Source organism: Ptychodera flava, chromosome 10, assembly GCF_041260155.1.
Source record: "Ptychodera flava strain L36383 chromosome 10, AS_Pfla_20210202, whole genome shotgun sequence".
NCBI classification, from domain to species: domain Eukaryota; kingdom Metazoa; phylum Hemichordata; class Enteropneusta; family Ptychoderidae; genus Ptychodera; species Ptychodera flava.
The window spans coordinates 20,409,006-20,429,995 of NC_091937.1; the positions used below are offsets into that span (position 1 = coordinate 20,409,006).

The window sequence follows — 20,990 nt, forward strand, 5'->3', positions numbered from 1 at the left end:
TGCATTGCATTTAACTAGGCATTGTTTAATTTTCTGTATGAGTTGCCCTGGAACCGAATTGTGAATGGATGCATTACAAAGAATTTACTTCCTATGGCCTGATACTAGAAATGTAACAATTTTCATTCCGCGATAAGTGGCGACATTTCCGAGGCGCGATTTTTTTGTCAGTCTGGTATTACGTATATTTCTCACTCACATCCATGGCAAGAAAGAAAAGTGATTCAGATCCCTAATTATTTGTAATGGCCAGGCAGCTCGGAATAAATAAATTGGTCCTCGGAATCGCCGCTTTTAGTTTAGCAGATTTTGATTTTTTTCAGAAACATAACGTATTTTCACCCATTTGGTTTGGTCTGTTATAGCATCTTTAGTCCAAAAAATCAAGTTTACAGCATTGATGTTTTCAACAGCCTTCAAATATACAGTATTACGTTAAAATACACCATATAGTAGTGTTTCATTAATTTTAACCATCTTGACCTGATGGTGAAATATGGACTTCGCAGGAAAAGGGATACTGTACGATAGACCTGATCATCATTATTTATAATAGACACATTCTAAAGGTTTTATTTCTTATATACTAAATGCCATATTACATATATTAGAAATCTAGCCATAATTCTAAAAACCCGCAGCCCGTAGCCCGCAACCCGCACTTTAGCAGACACCGGGGTCAACATGGCATGGGGTCGCAGCCATGTTGCCTCAAAACTTATTTCTGTCTGCACTCAAAACTCAAAAATGTCGGATATGAACCTGAAAAATCGATGCAATTTCGTTAAAATTCGGCGAAATTTCAGCCTATAGACAAAATTTCATCTAGGTAAGGTAAATTTACTGAAATTTGATCGACAAATAATCCTGAGCTTGAACGTGACAGCTCGCCTTCTCCGGGAAGTCAAGCATCCAGCTGCCCATACACAGTTGCTCATATGGCCAGGTTTATGAGATTGTTTTCAAGCGAGCGAGCCAATAGAGCTAGAGGTCTGATTTTTGGTATATAGGAATAACTTAGCAATACAATTATTTTGACAAAATGTCACGTGACCTCAATGACCTTTGACCTCAAGTAGATATATTTGTCCACAACTCAATAACCACAAGTGCTACACCCTTCATATTTGGTATGATGGGACACCTTATGACACCACATATTGTACCTCATTAATTATGCGCATATCTAATTCTGAGCAAGCCAATAGAGCTGGATGTCCGATTTTTGGTATATAGGGATAACTATAGGGTAGAAATCTAAATATGCCCATCTAAATATTAGACATCTACCATCGAGAACAAAAGAAATTTGCTGTAATTTGAATATTTAAGGAGTTTAAGCAATTTCACTATAAATAAAGAACCCTGCCTCAAACTCCACAAAAGTTGCTAGACATATTTTGCCGTTGTCATGCCATTGCTTCGTTTAATAACCAGTTAATCAAATGCCTAATTGACAGGAGGAAATTCAAGACCATATTTGAATAGTAGTATATATTGTCCTCAAAATTACTCTATCACGGCCCAAGTACTCATTGCCTTCAGCAATACTGCCTTGTTACAGTTGATTCCATCTCAACAAAACGACGAAGAAAATCTCTGAACAAACCACTCTTCGTTTCCGGAGTAAACATAATCATCGTCAGTTTTTTACGCTTTACACAAGTTTGTATACGCACATGGTAAAATTATATAATAAAAATTACTTGAAAATTGAAGCTATCAGTCAAATCTTTACATCACTGCAAACCGTTACCAAATTTTGCACACTCCATCTGAAAGGGACAATAACTGTATTTTGATGATACTCTCATCGTTTTTGTCCTAAGAAAGGAGCACTACGTTGTTTTTGTTCTTCTCCTTTAAGGTAGTATGCGCCTCGAAAGTGACAGACTTAAACTTTTGCTCAAACTTTCCTGAATGAAAGTTTCGACCCTTTTCTTACCAAATCAAAGAATACAAGAATGAAAATCAGGGGTCACCGTGCAAAATTTAGTACTGGACAGATTACCAAAGATTTCCCGATATTTGAAATTCAAAAATGGCCGCCATCCCTGTTCTAAATCCCATTATCATATACCCATGCCCATATTGCTACATCCTAGTGACGTTCAACGTAAAATATCAGCCGTGATATTTCACGGTAAACGTCGAGATATGCACGATGAACGTCATCAGTTTTAGAGTTTTCCCGAACTACATTAGCAGTTTGTTGGTAAACAACGTAAACAACAAAATGGCTGCCGCTCCCCGCCTGCGAAGCGATGTCGCCGACGTAAAAACTTGAAGGGCTTCGAGGAACACGGGTATTTCTGGTTGCAAAATACGGAAATATCAACGTTGAGTCTTGAAATGTTTTCCCATGGTATTTTTTTGGTCAAATTCTAGCAAACATTCTGCCGTTCGCACGGCGCCGGCACTGTGCACAGTCTCCACCGAACAGGTAGTGTGAGCGCGTGGCGTGACAGCGATGTCGCGCGCGCGACGACTGTTGACATGGCAACTCTAAAGGTAAACTAACAAAATGGCGTCCTCTCCGCGCGAGCTCCGTGCCGTACGACGATCGAAATCAGGATAAATTTAAAGCTGAGCAGTTTTTGATCGGTTACAGTTGTAATAGCATATTGCACCTTAAAATGTTCCTTCTGTATGACGATTTTTGTATCCCGGTGTCTTTCTTCTTGGGTTTCATTGAGATACGGACGACTTGCAGCGATGTCGCGCGTGATGTTGACATCTTCGTCGCGTCGTATACTTTATGAATGAAGCCTGTTTACATAAACATTCTGATATTTATGCGCAAGGCGTAATAAAGTAAAGCCTCAAAATTATGGTGTTTTTCTTTCTATTAGTAAAAATTCCCTAAAATTGTGGGCATGGGTATATGATAAATCGGTTATTACCCAATATCGCCTGTTCCTTGTGTCGTATCAGCATTCGTGTCATTTGTGCTGCGTCAGACACTCGACTTCGTCTCGTGTCTGACGCAGCACAAATGACACTCATGCTGATACAACACAGGAACAGGCGATATTGGGTAATAACCTCTAAATATTAACTTTATGGGGAACAATACAATTTTCGATTTTCGAAAAGCTAAGACAGTGAAAACTTTTCTTACACCAAGAGTTTCAAAATGGGCCCTCACAAGAGGTAGATCAGAATTGAAATGATAAAATTTGAAAGCCCGAGGCGTGTGTATTTGGATACAACATGTCAGCAGTATCAACACAGTTACTAATGTACAATGTGCAGGGCCGCTTTTGAAAAATGAATTTTTTAGATTTTAAATCTGTATTAGCAAGTTGAACAGAATGTATATTTCAGATCATTTTGAGAATACACACGTAACAAAATTACTGGTAAACACACAACAAAAGTTACAGACAAGAGATCTTTAACCATAACAAATTGTTATACCGGTTTTTGAAGTGCAATGAAAAGACCGAAATACTGGGAAATGTTGACACGGTGTGGAGTTTGTTATTTCAAACTGGTCGGCGTCAACTGCACCCTTCTTTCATTCATACCAAACATTTCCGTCAACTATAAGTTTTATGGGGCTGTTTTGTTCCATAGTTGAGAACAGTGTCATTTTAATGACTGAATTCCTGTGGTGTGATGGTTGTTGATCCCATGTAGGCAAACATGATGACCATACTCGTAAAAGGTTTCATATAATATGACGATAGAGTATTTTATGATACCAAATATATATGTCACCATTGACAATTTGTAACACGGTGACCAGTATTCGACAAATAAGGGAAAATATGACATGATAAGATAATATCAGAAAAACATTTAATGGTTGACATCTATTTTGAGTATCCGCATTTAAAAATTCTTGGAAATTTTTTGCAAATGTCCATTTCTGGCTTTACTTCCAACGACTAGTCAATCACGTGATAACTATAGACCAACCCCTCGATATAGCGTGAAGTGTTTATGCATTCACACTCTACTTAATACAAATCCGTCTCCATAACTGGTTTTACATTTCCTTGGCCCCAGTGTCATAGTTAGGTGCAGCCAACTGCTGAAATTCGGTCCAATTTACAAAATCACCTCAAAATATGTTTTGAAGGCTGGCATACTGATTTTACATACCTTTGAACTGACCTTAAAATTTGGAGGACATTTGCCGCTAAAAAACTGCGCACGAATATTTTCTTTGCATGAGTAGCTTCGTTGGCTTCGCCTACATAGTTTCAGATCGTGTCTGAGAATATTTATTCAGAGATGCAAAATGGGTCGATCACAGCAAGATAAAATATTTCTCAAGTCCCTCGAGGTTACCGATTTCACAAAATTTGTGCTCAAAACTGACCCAATCCACAAGTCTGTTCGCCGACATGTCCAATGCCGCAGATGTCCAAGAACACTTCCGTAAGATTGTTGACACCGCACCTTTAAACATATTTGAATTTATTTGTAATCGACTGTACTGTGCTGCCACATCGTCGCAAATCACAGGCCTCTTCATCGCAACAGCTCCTCGCGTTGCCGGTGGCTTAATTTTTGCGGAGGTTCATCGAGCCCCTCCAAAACAACAACAACAACAACAAACAAACAAAACAAAACAAACAAAGCTCAGGCTTCAGAGAATGTGCTGTAATCATTGAATTTCCCACAACAACGGCCGAAGTTAAAACGTTCATCACAATACTGGAAACAGGGGTCTATTACATTCTGCCATGGAGTGATCTACTTGTACACAAGACACAGTATCGCCATCGTCATCTGTTGTACATCACTGTACATTAGTGGAAACTCCTGTGAATGAAACAGGGATGTTACCGACTGTCTACGCCAATCATATTCCGACAATTATATTCACCCGCCACACTGAATTTCCCGGATTCATCGCTGTTTCTCGCTCGTTGTCCACAACATAAAATCAATGATTACAGGACGTAAGGCAGACAAGTAACTGTTATGTTTTTATGAAGAGTGACGTCATGAGAATTAGTACAAAAGTGACCTTTATAAGAAAAAAATGATATTATGATTATTATGCCCATATTTTCTGTTAATCTTATCAGCGGAGAAAGCTCACAAGGTCCTAAAATTAGACATTGTTCTCTGTACTTCTAAAGAACCATAGCATCAAGAGATGGGGTGCGCAGACGGAAACTGGATGACATAGGTTAACCTTGAGAGATATTGGGTGTTTCTTGCAGGAAAATGACATTCAGAGTTTTCGTTTTTTAACCATTTCTCTTTCTCTTTTTAAAGTTCACAATGACCTCTGACATAGAAGTGCCCTATGTTTAAGGTTTAACCGCCTTTTCTTCGACTGTGGTGTCCGCAATATCGACGTCGACATACGTATTTTGGTACATGTATTTCATTGCTTCAATTCAATGTGACAGCAGACTTACCTAAAGAGAGTACCGTGTCGGGTACACAGTTTCACTCTCACATCTCTCCGGTGGCAACGCAACATGGCAAATAGAAATTCAGAGTTCTGCTGCCCAGAACAATGCAAACTACACTGCTCGGCCAACTCAAGAAGTTGGCGTAGCATTGAAGACTCTCTCGGCCAGACTGTTAAGTAAATACCAGTGTAAAGGCAGTCGCTGCGAGGCAAAGGAAGGGTCGTGAGAAAGCTGTTCAGCTCTAGTGTTAACATTGTCAAAACAAGACTTTTGTATGATTATAGGAATTTCAATCGTGTCAGGTCGTTCTGTTGACTCGTGTTTGTCAAACAACAACAAACAGAGTTTCTGTTCCAGTCCATGACTCGCTGTTGTCGAGAAAGACGAATCAGCGCAGCGTAATAAACTTTCTTCAAAGGTTGTCATCAAAACAAATAATACGTGTCAAAACTACCTGACCACCAGCGATCATGAAGGGTACTCCTAAGAACGTTGACCCTTTTGATATAAAAATGGACAGGGAATAACTGACATACGAATGATTGTGATGGAATTAATCTGAAATTTGACATTATGAACAGTCATGGTATATTCTTGAAAAAGATTTTTAAGTCCTCTAACTCTGAACTTTCACCGCTAAAAGTTCACACATTAATGAAATAACGTATGTAAAGGGAGATTGTCTGTGCGTGACATACTTAAAGTATTACATCCGAGTTTTACGTCAAGGGTACTGGTCATCCACAAGTTCTGGTTGCAGTGCTGTAGGCTCGAGGTTTGCCTGGGTATGTGGGTTGGAGAGAAAACCGGTTTGAGTTTGCTGTCCGACTCATTACCCAGGTAAAACCTTCGAGCTACAGCACTGCAGCTACCACGAGTCCACGCACGACCCAGTGTACTTTACACTGCTTTCACCGGTGTCTATATCCGATCGAAGGATCTATGTAGATACTTTTAAAAAAATTCATCGAAGCATTTCAGTAATTAGTCGGCAAAATGTACAAAAAGACAATGATTTGTCTACATATGATATTATTTCAGTCCATCGAGGCTGACGGAGACATTGTTCCAACACACAGATTTTGGTGTAACGTATAATTTTCCTTTTGACATTCTGAGAAGAGTGATACTTGTAAAAGCTTCCGGCCTTATAAACTCCTGAACGACATTAGTAGCTTTAAATCGCATGTTATCAGCAGTTTACGTCCATTTGTTCCAGGGTTCCAGGAAAGTTTATCGCCCTCTACATATCTACGGAATAAAGCTCGAATAAAGTTAAATATATATATTCTTTTAAGTTGTGTTTCCATCTATTAGAATCTGTCTTACACGGGACGGTCTGACAGGCAGAAAAATAGAGACACACAAAGGTAGAGTAGAGAAGGTAGGACAGATTGAGGGACGAGCTTTACCACAAATACTATTCTAATCTCTTGATTCGAAGTCGAGAATTACCGCCATGTTTTAGTTTCACGTGAGTCAGAAATAGTCGCAAAAGTTATTTGACTCTCCACAATTATTTCAGCGTTTCTTAACCCACTGCTTGTGTGGCTTCATGATTTATTCCCTACGGCATATTTATCTTGTTATCAGTCTATCAGTTTAGTGCAGCAGCGAGCATTAATTATATTGTCATTAGTTCCAGCAATCGCAGACGCTGATGACTCATGGATTGAACTCCGGCCATTTATTTGTCCGTACGATCGCAGAGTTTAATCAGACACGCCTGAAATAATCCCCAACACTTCACTTCACATTGACAGCGTGCTATGCCATACGTATGCATTTGAATTTGCCGTGTAAGCTTTATACAATCAAATGTGGCCATCAACTGGCAGTTTTGTTATGATTTCATGTCCAGAGCCGTTGTTTTGTTCAGAATTCATAGAAGAACAACTACTGTGGCATACACCTATACAGTAACCAGATTTGTTGGGTGATATGATCGATTATAGCAACCGCTCGAACATTTTGATACATTTTCTAATTTCCGAATCACATAAAACTTAGACATGTCTGAACGAATTTAATATTTGAACTAGATACAAGCATCGTGATATGCACATTCACTTCAATTGGTTTTGCGACAAAATCAAATATGGCCATGAGGTTATCATTTCGTTCCTATTTCTTTCTTGACTAAAACCATTGCTACGATATTGTCACTTTAGAACTTATTTTAAAGTTATTTAGTGTTCGAACATCCAGACTAGAAGTCTTGAGACTGTTTTTATTAGGTATTGTCGGTTGTGATGCTTGCGCATGCTCATTCGCCAGCCTCTGAATGATCATGATCTCTTCGATGTTGCACTTTCCTTCATATGTACGACTTCACTTCATCCAAACTTAGCACAAGGACACTATATTATGGCACACACACATCAAACTTTTGAAGAAACGAATCCAATATGCCCCAGGTAGCTATACCTCCAACGATTTCATTCAAATTCAGTTTGTATATTTACATGCATTGGTTTGTTTCTTGTATTAAAAAACTGATTTCACTGTTAGTTTTTTCCCTTCATAAATATATTTTTTATTTTTTCAGTTATCTTAGAACAATTTTCTTACAAGTTGACTCCAAGGTCAAATACCTTTTGTTTGCCGGTAGTTAGGAGGTCATCAGCGATGGTGTGTTAACGTGATAATGGTGGATTCAGATCCAGTCATTATTACACATGTACATTTCTTACGCACAACCCAAACGTTCTGAATGTTGGACAGGAGTTTTTTGAAAATTTTCAGCCTTTTGCTAAGAAAAAGACTGCAGTTGTTACACAGAGCAAAGAAAGATTCACAAATCATGTCCCTTGCAGCTTTTAATGTTTCTAGAACGTGCATTTCCATACACGGTATTGATGGCATAGCTATAAATCTAGTAGTGTTTCATTTAATTGAATTTGACAAACAAGATGTGATCAAAACTGATACTATGATATAAATGATTAACATTCTACATCTGCCAATAGCAGGAAATTTAATTCAATTCGCCGCTGTGCCTCCACAGGCAGTGGAACAGCCCAGTGCTGTCATCATATATCAATGTTTTAATACAGAGTAAACCAAGGGGTCAACCATCACTTTACCTGAAGAACAACGAACTAGTGCTCTCTCCGACTCTTTTCTCCAGATCGGCAGCACAAACAACGAAGAAACAACCGTTCAAATTCCAGATAACGACTGTACCAATCCTTGTGAACGAGTGTATGCGGACAGAATTGCAACTTTTGAGGAATCTTCGAACTATTTTTGCGGTAAGGTGGGGCACTTAGTTCATTACAAGCCTTGAGTACATCCCTAGACTTAGTGTACATGTGAATTCGTACAGTTGATGGTGTGTCGAGTAACTGCATGATATAGCAGCCACCATCGCAGCAAAGCTAAGTAAGAGTTGTCTCGGTGGTTAAGATATTCCGTGAAAGTATTCGTTATTCCTCACAACTGTCGACAAATTTTTCACAGCAAGTTCAATATCTCAAAATCGTGTCTGATCTGACCTATTTCCGATAGGACTACCCTGAGTTTTATTCAGGATGTTAATGTTCCTGAGCGCATGTGCAGTCACTCGATTTCACAGAACGCCCTTTACGTGTGTGATGTGCAAGCTTTTTTTCAACATTGAATTCAACCGAAACTCACTTTCAAAACACTTCATATGACAATTGTAAACCCCACCCCCTAAAACAAACAATGATCTGGCATTTGAGTGGTTGATGGTGATCCTGCAGGCGTCTGTAAAATCATGCAGTCTGATTCTAGTCTGATTGCAGTGTCGAATGATCATATTAGACAATTTCAAGTATGTGTCACCTTCCTTCCTACGATTATTCAAACGTTCGACGGCATTATGCAACTTTAGGAACAAACTGGCTGTGGTTTTCAAAGTTTAAATTATATTGCCTGTATACTTATCGGAGCAGACAGATCTACGGTAGTCATAACGATTTAAAAAAGCCAGTAGTTGTATCATTTGATAATTTTTTTTCACAAATTTTGCTTTGTATGTCAATTGCAGTTTCCACTTCGACTCCCCAAAGCATCTTAAAAAACTACTATTTAGCTTGACAACCCAACTTCAGTAAATGTAAAATGCACTGTTTATATTCTAATTCTAGTCTGGACCAGGATTCGGTTGTCAACAATAACAATACAGTGTACACAATCATGTGCAGGCTGAGTTGACACGCTCAACACTGCGTATCTCAGCATGCTTTGGGGAGTAGAACAAGAAACAGTTAACTGTTGTTGACATTGAAAACAAATATCGTGGAAGAAATTCATCCAAAGTTACAGCTGCTGGTCTTTTAAACAGCATCTCAGCTATGTCAGGGGGTGAAGAGAAAGGGTTATACATTAAACGTTACGACAGACTGTCCATTTTTCATGGTATGGATGCGAATAAAGACTTCACCGCGGACATGGTGGAGTATGCTGGGTCATTGTAAAATTCAGAAAACACCGTTGAAATTGTAAAGCAACCGCACTGATTTCGGCCGAGTAATCGAAACAAAGTAAGAGCGGTCGTGGGCCAGAAATGTAACATTTTCCCCTGAAATCACAGAGCTATCACTGCTCACCACGTGCTTTGAACAGTCCCGACATCGTATACATAGGTTTTCTCGCGAGATTGACTCAAACACAAATATGAGCTGACTCATTTTGATATGGGAAATTTGGAGGGGCCTACTATCTATTCAAAACCCACATACATATTGCCTTTCTTGTTTCTTTTATTGTTTCTGATTAAAACCAGACAGTAATTTCCGATCGATACACTCTGAGTGCCCTGTGATATTGAAAATCGAATTGTATTTTGTTCTTCACGTCACGCTATAGACACGAAGCACTCAGCGTAAAATGCATGACAGGCAGTGCACTGACTTTGATAAACTGCAGAAACTAATGTTGTCACACGATAGCCAGTTCAGAATCATGCCTTCCATAAATTTAATATTGCAATTACTTCGAAAGGGATTGGCGCAGAGTTTTTCCCCGGAATACTGTATAAAAATGTTGAAAACGCTTATTTCTAAGGTGTGTATGATATTGGTTACTTATTGCGGATGGTGAGTTGAAAGGACGCCATCTCGCGACCAAGTGTTCCAGTGAAATCCGGGTTAAGTTCATTTGAGGTGCTTCCAATGTCAGATCAGTTAGTTTAAATGACCGGCAAACGCGAAAACGTTGAATTTCAAATAAAATATGCATGCTTTATCTTTATATTGATTGATATATTTGATAACTACTCGATTCCTATTTGCTTGTTCTGCAACCCCGCCCCACAATGTAATGGGCCATTATCCCTAAATACCTGATGTTGGCTGTCTAGTTTCGGTGGGGTTTGATGCACGTGTATTGAGACAGCACCCCTGTCACCACACATGACAACTGGACAAGTCTTGATTTTTCTGATGACAAATTGTGTCTTCATAAGATGATGATCAGCGCCGAGTCCCGACCGAGTCCCTGCACCGGTGTGGTGCTCTTTATTTAAGGTGGAGCTGCACGTTTCCAACACAGTTTTTTTCAAAGGTGTATTTCTCATCTAAGACGACAAGGAAACCCCCTCATACTATATATTTTAAAAAAGCAGAGACTCTAAAATTTAGTGTGGTAGCAAAGGATTAAGGAATTTATATTTGAGGTAAGAAATCTCAATTTTGGTATTAATGATAAAAGATAATTTAAGTCAAAAACTTGACACTATTTTCTGAAATGTAATATATCACTTGAAACAAGAGTATATGTAGAACAAAATGACGATTTTATTTTGCATTGTCTATCCTCATTCTAAAATGGCTTAGGTTGAAAGATTGATCATATATTACTCAAAAAGTGATTAAAAACATGATTAGCAAAATTAAAGCGCCTCTTATTCAAAATGTAACAACTTTATAGCCAAACAAAATAGTCATTTTGTTATATAGCATTTAACAAACATAATTTGAAAATTTCAGAAAAATTGTCAGGAGTTAAATTCTTTGGAAATCTTGAAATTGGGAGAAAAGAGAAGCCACGATATCAGGTAATTTACATACATTTTAACGCTTCCTTATCACGCAACTAACGAATACTTAACAAGCTAAAAGGTGATATGAACCTAACCAATATTTTAATCTTTGGTTTACGAATTAATTGAGATTGAATGAATGTTTACAAAAAAGTGAATTTTGAGCAAAAACACAGTGTGTGTTTGGTGCAACGCCCTCTTAAATCATATCTCCCAGCCTTGTGCAAACTCTTGCAAGTGCATTAATGACCTTCTTCAAAATCAAAAGGCAGCAGCGACCACCTCTCTCAATCAATCCCTCCGAGTCTCATAGGACGAAGCCTTGCGAGATTGCAGTAAACTTATTCTACAAGACAACGAAACAATTTAACTTTTGCAGTGAAGACATGATAATATAACAAGCGTAATGGAATATTGCATGAAAAAGGTACCATGGATCCGTAACATTTGGAAAAAATGCCACGCTTTCAATAACGGAATGGGCGTCTAGCCGACTTATGACGTTATAGCGTAGTCTGATATCAAAATAGGATCTTGTCCTCAATCCCAACCCTAGAAAGCAGGGAAGAATGTGACCGATTGATATTTCGAACGGACTTAGACCTACTTGATATTATTATTCGAGTCCCCCTGGCTATTTACTAGATGAACCGTTGCTCCAACCTACTCCGTCACAAATTTTGGCGCAAAATAAATTTCGATACCATCTAAACAACAGGCCCAAGGTCGGCTCTATATCGACAAATGTGGCATCATACACAAATCCAAAGTGACTATCGAACTTTGGCAAATAATGTGTTTGGGAAATTCTCATAATTTCTAAGCTATGGTTCAAAAGTCTGAGAAAACTTTTAAGCAGATTCTGTGCAGGAAATCTAAAGATCAAAATATGTGGTTCATGTGTAGTATAGAGGGCGCTGTTCGTGACCAAAGAACGTGGCGGATACGCTTGGATAGCTGGATTTTTACTATAGCAGTGTTTGGAATTTTTCAATAACAATTAGAGATGAATACTTAATTTAATTCAATATCTTCGATTGTCCAATTCAAATTTAATCTTTACATATAGAATAAATCCTTTTGTTTACAGTTAAAAGTTTTTTTCCGTCTACCAAAGTTTGTGCTACAGTGATTTTAATTTAGTATAACTTCTCGTAACAAAGGTCGTGCTGCACAAAATCCTTGTCTTATAGATAAAGTACTTTCTAGTTGTCTACACGTTAAAATGTTTGCTAAGGCTGCATTCACACTCACCTCTGAGGGGGTATTTGACAGGCCCGGAGGTTTTAAAGTATAAAGGGTATGATGGGGGTGTTTGAAGGATTTGGGGGTTAAAAACGAAACTGTCTATGGTTCATATGGAATATGTGTTGGGCTGTTTCTTACGTTAAAAGTAACAAAAATAGATTGTGTGAAAAAAATACACATTCTCTACTGTATATTTATTGTTCAGAACACATACACAAACATACAGGTACTTTCTCACTCCCATAGGCATCAGCCAAGATCACATGGAAGTGATCCTGCCTCTTTGTTCAACGTGGCAAAAGAAATATATAATTCTTTTATAGAGCAGTACAAAGATGACAGTGAGCCGCTTGTTCCAAGGCACAATATTTATTATTTATGAAACAGTCCATCTACAACTTTTGCAGCATTCTCTAGCAGAGACACTGCAAACTTTTGAGCTTGTAAGAATAAATGGTAGCTGTTAATAACAGTTCCCAACCCGACTTGCAAGGCCCTCTTTCTATACATTGGCACTGCAACAGTGGAAGTCACACCGGGTCACTTTCCATAACACAGATTCGACAAATGGAACAGTATGCACGCTCTGACCAGCCTTTCAGTAACACTGGCTAAGATTTATGGGCGAGAATGGGCCATTTATGTGACCAAAGAGTGACCCTACGCCATTATAGCTGTACCTTTCGGCTAATTTTTGTTGTTTGTTTTTGTATCCACTGCAATTTCTTGTTCTACTCCCTCAAGAATGATGAAAAGTCCAGTTTTTAGCTTATCAACACAGCAATATGTGTACAGTCAGTTCACCAAAGATGATTTTACATATGTGCTAGCTTTGTGATCGCTTATTCCGGATAAGCCATTTTCGCCATTTATAGCTCGCGCGATATTTTACAAAAGACTGGCAAAATAGTGCCGGGAGTTCCATTTTAGGGCTTCATCAACTCCATGTACTTTGAATCATGGGGAAAAAAAGGCCAAGCTTGGCGCTTTCATCACGTGGTATGGCAGGGACCATCATAACGATGGGCACTTTTCCTTTGGCGTTTACTTGTGTGTGTTTTTTGTACTTGCTGACACTGCTTTTGTCTGCAGTTTTTGCTTTTGCTTTTTAAACCGTTTCAAAGGTAATTAAATAAATAAAATAAATACAATCTTCCAATGGGTATGACATTATTCACTCACCCACGTTCACGACAAGCTATACGTATTTGTGGGTGTCATTTCAAAATCAAAGTGGCAGTGATTACAGACTGAGCGATCTGTGACACTTCGATACTGGCCACTCGGTAGATGACGCGTAAGTTGACATCGTGTGCCTGCCCTTCAATATACTGTAACTCCGTGACTGGCGAGTATGATACTCTGAGGGCGTTTGGTGCATTAAAATTTACATCATCTGTTACCTAACCACGCTACAATCACATTAATCTACCAATCATCAACCACAGAACGCATCAAAAACAATGGTCGTGGGCCACTTCAAGGTCGTCGCGGGGTTGATTTCTTTTATTATTGACTGATATTAATATCTGCACATTTAGAAAAATGTACCAGTGTGTTCACTATATATCAAAATTCAGCTTGGTATTACTATTCCCGTCCCTTAAAAAGTTCACCATCGCTTTTTTCCATATTTAGACTTTTTTTTTCAAAAATAGCGATGTCTCCTCTGCTAAAGCCATACAACACATTGTCACTTAAATGAAATATGTATTGTAGCCATTTGGACCAACTCCATTTGTACTTTTTAACGTCAACTTCATGTCCCGGAATACAATCATTAACCCTTTAAACTGTTACACTTCTGAACAAATTCTCCCGATTGGGAGAATTCTTTATGTAAACAACTGTAATAGAGATACATGTATCGAAATACATGTTTCTGGGAGGTACTCCCGATCAGAAGATGTTCTCCCATTCAGAGAAATACGCTCTTTTGGTCCAGTGTGCCTTGCTCATTCTATACTTTGTCAATTTCACTTAAACCTTCTATTATCACCATAAATATATCGTAGGGCAGCCGTACTGGATCGTATCATCAAACAAATCGGCGTGGATATGGATATGACGTAGGTATTCTTCTTGTACCACGTCCGATAGAAATCGTTGCAAGCATCTCTAAGAAAGTTACATGAACGAATGCATGGACACGAAGAAATCTGTCCGCGGGGACTAACAAGCAAACTTGTTGTATGATTGTTAACAAAGCACACGAGTAGAATCAGTTGTTTTTTTATGCACATACTGACAACTTTTATTAATGATAACACTATAGCAAATAAAAGCAACATTGTAAACGCATTCAAGCTTACACATATTTCCACAAGATGCAAACTCAGAATATTCTATTCAAATCTATGCATTCAAATAATCCTCTTCATGAGCCATTCAAGTATAACTGGCACAAAATGTCATTTAATTATTGAAGTAGGCATTAACTTGCCATAGCATTAGTCATTTCAAGGACTACAGAGTGAATATACAAAATGTGTTGTGAGCTTTAACATTTACGAAGAAAAGAATCTGACACGTTAAAGGTAATATATTTTGCTATTCGTATGATGGATACAAAACGAGTTAATTTATTGTGTGTTCGAATTAGAATTTGATGAATTTCTCGATTGTGTTTGAACTGACATCCTAAGGTAGTTACTCACCAAGCAAAGGAATCAGCAATCAAGTAACTATTTGAATTACAACTAAATGATTTACTTTGTGACAAAAAGCTGTAGACTTACTTCTTGAGCAGTGTTAAGTACATGTAAGCTTAAGTGGAAACATTCAACTTGAGAGAACCGCAATGATTTAAACCTATGCTCTCGCCCGCCCTTACTCATTGGTCAAGAATATCTGCTGCACCACCAGTGGTATTACATGAAATGAAAACAAGACCAAATTCATTTTTCAAGCTATTTTTTCTCCGACTTAAGCAATTTCTTGAAGCATTTATTACACAGATATTTTTGGCCTTTACGTCGGTAGTACTGACCACATCTGAACACATAGGTCGTATGTCCCTCAATCTCTTCCGTTTTGATCACGTGAAAGGTCGGAGCAGGAGGAAGAAATCGGTCACAACCGTCACAAGCCGCGCCACATATTTCGGTCGGAACCTGTAAATATAATGTATGAGAAAATTCTCGGCAAATGATGATTCACAAAACACTTCCTCCGTAATGACGCAAAAAGATACGCTAATCAAGTATTGAAATATGGATTCTTAGATTGTCAGTTTTTCATCATGAAGACGACGGAGAATCACTGCATATCATAGCTGCCATTGTGGTAGCAGCAGCAACATACATGTTCCCTTACAGGTTCCCCAGTTAAAATAAAGACGCCTTTATGTAGACATATACCTTGAACGTGTCTCTTTCAGACCACCGAGGTCCTCCATTTTCAAATGCTGTTCATGCAAAACTTCGGTGAATTATGTGAATTATTCACATATTCTATATATTCTTGTCAAATTTGGTGTCAATTTTCCACATGGAACTAATAAAAACACCCACCATATCTTCTCATAACAGTGACACTCAAAGTAAGATTTAACTTTAAGTAGACACCGTGTGCCAAAAGGGATGCATTAGATATTGTATGATACGCAGCAAAAGCAGTCATGATTTTAAATTTGTACGTGATAAATTGCAACAGGTACAGGCGCAAATACACGTATGTATGTACATTTAAACACATGCACATCGCAGTCCCTCCGCATGGAAACATAGATGTATACATACAGACACATACATACATACCTAAGTAAAAACACGTGTATACAGACACATGTATATATGTATATATTACAGACAGACAGACAGGCATACAGACATACCACAGGGCATCGAAAAGCATAGTTGTTGTTATTGTACTGTTGTTATGATGTTTATTAGTTGTGTTGTTTTTGTTGACCAATTTAGTTCAACGAACATAACTATTGTTTTGTTGTTGTTTTAAACATAATATAGATGTCCTAAGAAACAATATACAAGGATGCTATTATTAGTTGACCCAATGCAACTCACTCGCAACGTATACACTCCACCACAGAGTAATATCATAGACAGAGTGGCAACAGCTATTGTTTAAGGCGTGAAGTGGTTACGTAAGCAATCTATGTTTGCCTCGCCTCACGAAGCTCTTGGCTCTCTTTTCCGAAGAGTGCCGACCATGCACCCTTCGGTAATTTTCGGATTTTCACCAATTGTTAAGCGAAAGTATGTTCGACAAAGCTTGTGTTGTTGTTGTCGTGTGGTGCTGATCGGAATTGATGTGCTGGCGAAAACGCGAGTGCTTTGAGCTTCAGGAAAGTGGGTTTTACCGTTTTAAAAATTCCTCTCATATTTTTATGAATATATAATGAGTGTGTTTGAACCAAATTTGAAAGTCTTTTATCGATACTGTCTGGTTTTACTCAATGGTTTACGGTCAGTCACACCGTCTTTTACGCGTGCGACAAGAAAGGACATGTTTATGAAACTGCTGGCGTGTTATGTTTTGATTGGCGTGAGGCAGTGTTTCTGGCCTGAGAGCTCACAAAGTAACTATGGTTGCTACGCGACTGGCAGTACGATGCCATCTCGTCTTATGTTTCGCATAATCTCGTGTAATATTATCAACCACAAACCAAGCCTCCAAAAAGTTTAACACCTTTGAAGCTCATTTTAATATGAAAAGCCAATAGTCTACCGAGACGACCATGGAACAAAAGGCATGCAAGTGTTGCCACTCTGTCTATGATATTACTCTGTGACTCCACCTACACTCAACCAAATTAGCTAGTGATAAGCCAGGATAATCACACGCACTAGGAAATTCACACCAATCACTCCAGTTCTGGCCCGTCTCCATTGGTTACCAGTTCGTCTCAGGATTGACTACAAGATTTTGTTGTTAACGTTCAAAGCTATCCACAACCAAACGCCTGCATACATCAGTGATCTACTCCAGCCTTATATTCCCACACGCACACTGCGCTCCTCTGCCAAGAAACTTTTAACTTGCACAACCTACAAAAACATAACCTATGGTGGCCGTGCCTTCTCTCACGCTGGCCCTAAACTATGGAATGCACTACCACTTGACATCAGAGAATCTACAAACCTAGAAACTTTCAAAAGAAAGCTGAAAACTCACATGTTCACCAGAGCATACAGTGGCTTAACCATTGAGCGTCACAGAGCAAAACTTCTGTTTTGGATTTTGGCGCTATATAAACTCTTGCTGATTGATTGATAGTCACGTGGTCTGTAAAGGAAGCCGTGGCCAGCTATGACGTAATAGTTATTATCACGTGATTGGCTGATTTCAAAAGCCATAACGTTGGTACCGCACCAGCGCCCGGGAGATTCAAACTGAATAAAACGTGTCCAAGTACGACCTTAAAATCGCGATTTTTCCATTGACTTTCGAGATGTGAGGTAACGATAACCCCGGATTAGCTTTGTTATGACTGTTTCAGGTTTCATCATGCTGCTTTTCACTCGATCGCTCGTAAATACTAGCGTTCGGAAAGTTGGATGTGACGATGAGCTGGAATGCGGCTTAGGTCTATATGTTGCAAAAGAGTTGCATCGGGTCAACTAATCATATCGTCCTTGTAGTGTTTCCACATTACGTTTTAAACAACTACAACACAATAGTTATGTTCGTTGAATATTATTCGTCAACAACAAAAACAATAACAACAACAAGACTATTAAACATAAAAAACAATACAAACAACAACAAAACATCTTGGTCTCCTGTGATACATACATACGTACATACACCCACATAAATATACATACATACATACATACATACATACGTACATACATACATACATACATACATACATACATACATACATACATACATACATACATACATACATACATACATACATACATACATACATACATACATACTATGATGCACAAATAAATTATACACATACACACACACTGTATATATATATATATATATATATATATATATATATATATATATATATATATATATAGTGTGTGTGTGTGTGTGTGTGTGTGTGTGTGTGTGTGTGTGTGTGTGTGTGTCTCCATGGAGAGGGACTGATTTACGTGTGTGTACAGTAAATATGTGCGTTTGTATGAATGTATGTGCCTGTTGCAATCTAACGCGTACATATTTGAAATGGCTACGTTCATATGTTCATGAATATGTGTATATATCCATGCGTATTGTATTTCCATGTACAGTGCATGTGCATAGTATGTGCATACTCAACCCATTTTATTTTACTGTACACCTACAAAAACGTTTTTAAATGTGTATACTAATTATTTTACATTCAGTTCATCACACACACAAAAACGCACGCACACACTCTGACGGACCAACATAATGATGACACAGGGCACAATTTGAGGTGTCCAGACTGATATCATGCGTTTTTCTCTAACAACAAAATGTATGCGAGAAGAACGACTTCACTCAGTTATTACCTTGATTCCTTGTTTTTTCAAGTCTTCTATTGTTTTTGTCATGTCTGCTATGCCACTCAGCATTTGCCCAGCACCTCCCATGGCCCCCAATGCCTCGATCAAAAGCTCAGCTGTGATTGCCATGAGTAAAGAGTGTGTGATAAGTCCTGGAAACATTCAAATTAAAACGAATGTAATTCAATTAAGGTTATTCCTTAGGAATTCGATTCACTTATAATGGCCATTGTGGGCTGTTTGCAAAGTCCAGAGGGACATCTGATGTTGGAATCTGCAGGGGGGGGGGGTACCATGCTTGTTTTAAAACAGTAAAGAGGATTGGATCCCTTGTTTTCAAAAAATTTACACGCTGACAAACATCTTTTCGTGGTATGAAAATATTCCAGGAAATGAACGTGATTCTCCCTGTGTTTTTATGTGTTTTCATTATAACGCTTCAGTACACATTTTCCCTGTCTTGTCTTGGCAACTGTATAAAGGCTTGTCTATGTGAAATTTTGGTATTAATAAAGTCGGGCTGGAACTTGAAAAACCCTAACAAACTGAAGCTTAAACTTCTTCGCTTGGAATCCATCCCCAACTCTCAAGCATAGGTAATCGAGGATGTGGTAGGGCTACGGATCTGCAGGATCACGCCCTCTGCTCAACACGAAACCCGAAAACCTGTTTCATTAAGCCTACATGTCTTCATACATTTCGCTTTTCTCGGTATATGGGGCCTATTCTGGTTTCGCTGATACAAACTTGAGGCTGTTCTGCATAAATGAGAGTAAATTTTACCGTATTCATGAACGAACTTAACAAGGGAAGAGACCTGTACGCATGTACGAATGTTGTCATATTCTCGTTTATCTCATTTTCTTTGTGAACGCGGCAGCATATGCCATCGGAACTACGCTATTCTGAAAAGAGCATGTGTAAGAGAAAAATCAAGATAGGGGTCCTTCCACTCGAAATTTGTGGAGTGATTTTGGAGTGAAAATACGTTTCACTCTCATCGAGACATATCAGAAAACGATAGACGAAATGCTGTTCACTGCATGTCAGACCTAAGTAGAAAACTTTTAACTTACTTGCGTTTTTGTAGCTGAGTTTCAAGAGTAGGAAACGTCACTGGAGCTCTCTCTGTTCAGGAGAAGTGTTTAATCGTCTTGTGAAAATACTGTCTTATTGGTTAATAAGACCTTGGAGAAAATGAATTGACGTCACTTAATGCAGATTTATTAGAGAACAACATTTTACAAAGGGGAGGGCTGCATAGTTAACAGGGGATATTCTCTTTTCCAGGAGAGAAAAAGTTCATTGATTTATATGTTTAATTATTGGGATGAAGTGAGTTTGATATTCATCATTTCTTGCATGCTCTAGTTTCGATAATACCAAGGCCAGAAACAACGTTTCACCGCCTTTCGACAAAAGATATATGGCCTAAAGAGAAGGTTTTGACAAGTAAATATATATGTTAGAGAATGGTCTTTCAAGTTTCCCAAATCCTCCCTGCGAGTTGCATGGTTCTGACCAAATTGCAGCAACAAATCAGAGGGGAGCCTTAGAATAAACAAATGCGAAACAGCAGTCGGTTATTGGTCAACGAAGTGAAAAACAGATCAGCCATTGGGTGAGTCAGATAATTTAGTTGATAATGAAATGTTCCATGTAAAGTAAAGTTATTCTTTGAGTTACCCACGCGAAGTACGCTTTCTAACAAAAGTAAAAGAAACATTTTACTGAAGGTGTAATCATGCTCTCTTCTCTGCAGAAAATTAAACAGGGGGAAGGAGTAGACAGAACAAATCAAAGTAATATTTTCAGTAAGCTACCCTTTTACAACGAGAAAATATTCCACAACAGCGCAACATTCGACATCAAACATGCGATTGCCCACTTCTC

At 38.4% G+C, this 20,990-nt stretch overlaps 1 long non-coding RNA gene across 1 annotated transcript; it reads right to left on the reverse strand.

The window, feature by feature from the left end:
• Positions 1-14,942: 14,942 nt before the first annotated feature.
• Positions 14,943-20,270, reverse strand: LOC139141443 (uncharacterized). Its single transcript, XR_011554178.1, has 3 exons — positions 20,174-20,270; positions 19,104-19,249; positions 14,943-15,752 (listed from the first exon to the last, which is right to left on the reverse strand). It is a non-coding gene; the product is annotated as an uncharacterized lncRNA (long non-coding RNA).
• Between the last annotated feature and the right edge of the window lie 720 nt (positions 20,271-20,990).